The sequence below is a fragment of the Nerophis lumbriciformis genome, linkage group LG24, assembly GCF_033978685.3.
Source record: "Nerophis lumbriciformis linkage group LG24, RoL_Nlum_v2.1, whole genome shotgun sequence".
Lineage (NCBI taxonomy): Eukaryota > Metazoa > Chordata > Actinopteri > Syngnathiformes > Syngnathidae > Nerophis > Nerophis lumbriciformis.
The window spans coordinates 8,626,501-8,632,500 of NC_084571.2; the positions used below are offsets into that span (position 1 = coordinate 8,626,501).

General features: G+C 40.0%; 1 protein-coding gene across 1 annotated transcript in view; it reads right to left on the minus strand.

Moving 5' to 3' along the window:
- pctp (phosphatidylcholine transfer protein) overlaps window positions 1-6,000 on the minus strand; it is a 93,006-nt gene that overhangs the window by 10,927 nt on the left and 76,079 nt on the right. The gene's annotated exons all lie outside the window — the stretch shown is intronic.

The following is a 6,000-nucleotide window of genomic DNA, read 5'->3' on the forward strand; positions in this document are numbered from 1 at the left end:
CCACTCACTGCGTAAGCTAGCTCTCCAATCAGCTAAACAGACTCAATAACTCCACGGTGACATTTTGGTGAATTTACTAAGGAATTTTTGAAACTGAAACAATATAACAAGAATTAAATTGTAAGTTAGTAATGCTAACACAGATAATCGTAAACGTGTTAGCCTAATAGCTAGTGCTAACGACGCCAGCTTCATTACATCACTATAGCACATACAAATATGCATGAAAATACTCCTACATGGGCGGTTTAAAGTTAAAGTTAAAAGTTAACGTCCCAACGACAGTCACACACACACTAGGTGTGGTAAAATTATCCTCTGACCCATCCCCATGTTCACCCCCTGGGAGGTGAGGGGAGCAGTGAGCAGCAGCGGTGCCCGCGCTCGGGAATCATTTCGGTGATTTAACCCCTGATTCCAACCCTTGATGCGGAGTGCCAAGCAGGCAGACAATGGGTCCCATTTTTATAGTATTTGAAATGACTCGGCCGGGGTTTGAACTCACGACCTTCCAGTCTCAGGGCGTTAACTCTAACCACAAGGCCACTGAGCAGGTTTCCCACTCTCTGTTTAGTAAGTAAGAATTGTTTTAGTTATACTGTAAAAGTTACAAACGTTGCTAAGCGTGATGAAGAATCCTTTTGAGCATAAACGCTATGGGCAGTTTTACTTCCGGTTTAAGGCATCAAAACAGGGAGTACATTTTCACACCGCAACACCTGCAGTGAGCAAACTCATCCAAAAGATGGCACCGTAGCACCAAAAATAACACGCCATTTCAGTACATTGCTTGGTTTTGATGAAAACTATTGAACACAAAGCATTATGGCCATTAGCAGAAAAGAAAATCCATAAATTATCCACACCGTTTTTTAAGGGTTCAAAGTGTAGGAAAAAAGTAACGACTTACAGTCCGAAATTTACCGTGTATCAGGGTTTCCACCAGATTACCAACATAGCCGCGGATATGGGGGTGTGGTCAACGTGGCGCCATAATTTTTTTTTTTTTAAAGGCTAAAAAAGTGTACATATACATTTAAAAACAAATATGTATTGTTAATTAGTATCAACATGTTTTATCTTCAGCACGGTGGAAGAGGGTTAGTGCGTCTGCTTCACAATACGAAGATCCTGGGTTCTATGCTGTGCTCGGGATCTTTCTGTGTGGAGTTTGCATGTTCTCCCCGTGACTGCGTGGGTTCCCTCCGGGTACTCCGGCTTCCTCCCACCCCCAAAAACATGCACCTGGGGATAGGTTGATTGGCAACACTAAATTGGCCCTAGTGTGTGAATGTGAGTGTCAATGTTGTCTGTCTATCTGTGTTGGCCCTGTGATGAGGTGGCGACTTGTCCAAGGTGTACCCCGCCTTCCGCCCGATTGTAGCTGAGGTAGGCTCCAGCACCCCCGTAGACCCCGAAAGGGACAAGCGGTAGAAAATGGATGAATGGATGGATGTTTTATCTTATGGTTTTGCAGTATTGTATAATTGTTGCTGCTTATTGTACAATGTATTTTGTTGAAGATAGTTCAAGTTTCTTTAGTGACTGTTTCTTTATTAAAAACGACATGCAACACATCTGGCATCTTTTTCTGGTGTTCTTGGAAACTGCACTCGTGTTGAGAGACTCATTACTTCCGTCGCAGACGTCACACTTGCTTGGCGCTGCAGTTCCAACTGCACTTAATCTCCTTAAAAGGCGCCACTGTCCTCTTAATTTTTGCACATTTTGTAGATGGCTGTCCGTGGTTATATCTGGAATAAATGAAAGTAAGTCGACATTGCAGACATGTTGCCTCTGCTCCAGACAATCATGCATTTTGCTTACATCATCACAACATCCAGTCTCTGCAGTGATCTTTTGGTGATCCAATAGTCAATAGTACAAAAGTAATAGGCAATATGTAATATATGAAGATATATATTTTGATTCCTAATAAATAGCAATTGTTGAAGGACTGGAAACGATATGCGGTTGCTTACATGTCACGGACATTGTGTATTTTGTTTACGTAAGTGAGTTTCAAAATAAAGCTACCGTAAATCCACACTGATGTCAGAGTCTCTTCTACTTAACAGCCAATAAAATGATGACAACTCTACCACACATATTACACTATACATTTTGAAGAGGGTGGCAGGAACCCGGCCAGGCAAAAAACTACAAATGTGCTGACTTGCTTTACGGCATACGTCACTACCCCTTTCCCATTGGTTAATAAGACGGAAGTCGATGCAAACGCCTATGTGCCGCCAGAAAACTAAAAGAAGAAGAAGAAAAACGCATTTGGTGCAATTACTGCTATCATGGCCAAAGCTACAAAACAACCAAAGAAACGAAAAGTTTTGTCCGAAGAGACAAAAAAAGAATAAAGGAGGTCACCCTGATAAAAGGACAGTCAAGGATCAACATTGTCCCGGCTTTCACTCGCTGGCGTGACCTCAAAGACGAGAAATTTCACACCAATGCTGCCTTGGCAGTGATCCTGCCAAACTACCAAGTGACTTTCGATGCTCAAATTAAAATGATAATGCTAATGTTAGCTATCGTAAATTTGCGTGGTAGCAATAAATAGCCACTGGCTTGATAGTTCGCTGTTTTGCATTACTTCCTTCAAAAAAAACTCTCCCACCGGTCTTTCTTTGCTACAGACATGCATCCGCCCTGATACATTCTTGGTAGTAGCGTCATGTTCGTAGCACAAACCAAGATGATTTTTTGATAAGGTCTGCTATTTAACGTCAGCAACGCCATTCGAGACCTAATATTTGTGCCAATATTACAGCGGACATGTCAGGGTGACGCTATATGTGGTCTTTTTCTGCCAAAACACTACCGCTTTGGTCTACTGGCGCCACCAAAATGAACCAAAACTGAAAGCTCTTTAGTGGGGCTTTAAAGCCTAACTTAATTGATTTTCATGTAAAAAAAAAAACAACTAATTTTCAAGGTGTGGCGGCTTTTATTTGGCCGTGGTGGGCCGCCATGATTAAGTCATGTAGGTGAAACCCTGTATATTCTATTATAACAACATGACTGCAACTTGTTAGTTTTTCTCATGGACTGTTTTTGTGTATATATCGTGTATGTGCCTGAGTGAAGAGGGCCTCTTGGTTGGTTTATAGCGACTTGTGAATTGCAGTTCTCTACCAAAACACTAAGGGGCAGTGTCTCCAGAAGGAGCAACCACAGGGGTCGTTGCCTAAATATTTACACTACCGTTCAAAAGTTTGGGGTCACAATGAAATGTCCTTATTTTTGAAGGAAAAGCACTGTACTTTTCAATGAAGATAACTTTAAACTAGTCTTAACTTTAAAGAAATACACTCTATACATTGCTAATGTGGTAAATGACTATTCTAGCTGCAAATGTCTAGTTTTTGGAGCAATATCTACATAGGTGTATAGAGGCCCATTTCTAGCAACTATCACTCCAGTGTTCTAATGGTACAATGTGTTTGCTCATTGGCTCAGAAGGCTAATTGATGATTAGAAAACCCTTGTGCAATCATGTTCACACATCTGAAAACAGTTTAGCTTGCTACAGAAGCTACAAAACTGACCTTCCTTTGAGCAGATTGAGTTTCTGGAGCATCACATTTGTGGGGTCAATTAAACGCTCAAAATGGCCAGAAACAGAGAACTTTCATCTGATACTCGACAGTCTATTCTTGTTCTTAGAAATGAAGGCTATTCCATGCAAGAAATTGCTAAGAAATTGAAGATGTCCTACAACGGTGTGTACTACTCCCTTCAGAGGACAGCACAAACAGGCTCTAACCAGAGTAGAAAAAGAAGTGGGAGGACGCGTTGCACAAGTGAGCAAGAAGATAAGTACATTAGAGTCTCTAGTTTGAAAAACAGACGCCTCACAGGTCCCCAACTGGCATCTTCATTAAATAGTACCCGCAAAACACCAGTGTCAACATCTACAGTGAAGAGGCGGCTGCGGGATTCTGGGCTTCATGGCAGAGTGGCAAAGAAAAAGCCATATCTGAGACTGGTCAATAAAAGAAAAAGATTAAGATGGGCAAAAGAACACAGACATTGGACAGAGGAAGACTGGAAAAAAGTGTTGTGGACAGATGAATCCAAGTTTGAGGTGTTTGGATCACAAAGAAGAACGTTTGTGAGACGCAGAACAACTGAAAAGATGCTGGAAGAATGCTTGACGCCATCTGTTAAGCATGGTGGAGGTAATGTGATGGTCTGGGGTTGCTTTGGTGCTGGTAAGGTGGGAGATTTGTACAGGGTAAAAAGGATTCTGAATAAGGAAGGCTATCACTCCATTTTGCAACGCCATGCCATACCCAGTGGACAGCGCTTGATTGGAGCCAATTTCATCCTACAACAGGACAATGACCCAAAACACACCTCCAAATTGTGCAAGAACTATTTAGAGAAGAAGCAGGCAGCTGGTATTCTATCGGTAATGGAGTGGCCAGCGCAGTCACCAGATCTGAACCCCATTGAGCTGTTGTGGGAGCAGCTTGACCGTATGGTACGCAAGAAGTGCCCATCCAACCAATCCAACTTGTGGGAGCTGCTTCTAGAAGCGTGGGGTGAAATTTCTGCAGATTACCTCAACAAATTAACAGCTAGAATGCCAAAGGTCTGCAATGCTGTAATTGCTGCAAATGGAGGATTCTTTGACAAAAGCAAAGTTTGATGTAAAAAAATCTTATTTCAAATACAAATCATTATTTCTAACCTTGTCAATGTCTTGACTCTATTTTCTATTCATTTCACAACGTATAGTGGTGAATAAGTGTGACTTTTCATGGAAAACACAAAATTGTTTGGGTGACCCCAAACTTTTGAACGGTAGTGTACCTTCTCGTGAACAGTGACGACAACTGCAACATGGACATCTTTGTTGACACTGGAACTAATCATTCACAAACATCGGTTTACTTTTAATTAACATTTTACTTATGAGCCAAAGGAAAAGACCTTGGTGAAGATGGACTGTGCAACACCCGAACGAGTCGCGGCAGAGGACGCTACGAATATTTTGCAACGCTATTGGGCTGTTCTGAACACGTGACACGAGAGAGCTTTGTATTTGAAAATAAACAAAACGGTTAAGTAACTTTTTGATCAACCTGCTGGTGTTAATGTTTGTGTTCATGTGTTATCGACGTTCAGAGTTCCCATGCTCGTAAACATACCGCGCCTGAAAGGTGACTGAGTGCACGAGAAAGAATACAGTGTATCTGGAACGTATACACAGCACTTTGCTTTTTCCATATTTTGTTATGTTACAGCCTTATTCCAAAATGAAAAACATTCATTTTTGTCCTCAAAATTCTACACACAATACCCCACAGTGTTTTTATTTTGCTAATTTAGTAAAAAATAAAAACAACTAATAAATCCCATGTACTTAAGTATTCACAGCCTTTGCTTAACACTTTGTTAAAGCATCTTTGGCAGCAAATACAGCCTCAAGTCTTTTTGAATACGATGCTACAAGCTTGGCACACCCGTCTTTGGGCAGTTTCACCCATTCCTCTTTGCAGCACCTCTCAAGCTCCATCAGGTTGGATGGGAAGCGTTGGTTTCCATCCAGGAGGTCTCTGTACATTAACAAAATAAAAGGACTCTTATGTCTTTAAAAGCGTGTTTCCCCTTTTTGTTTAAAAAAGCATAATGTTCAAAACAAATGTCATTAAAACAAATTATTTGTCTATTCATGGTGTTAAAATTGAAAATGCTTTGTATCGGGTAAACTTATTAATGATGAAAAATTATATATATATATATATATATATATATATATATATATATATATGCAATTAATTTTCGATTAAATATTTTAATCGTTTGACAGCTCTAATATATATATACACACATCATATATATATATATATACATATATATATATATATATATATATATAATTATTATGTTTGGTTTGAAAAATTAGCAAGTTGCAAACAACCACTTTAAACTCTGTGTTTTTATAACTGTTCAATTCAGACATGTTGATAAATTATC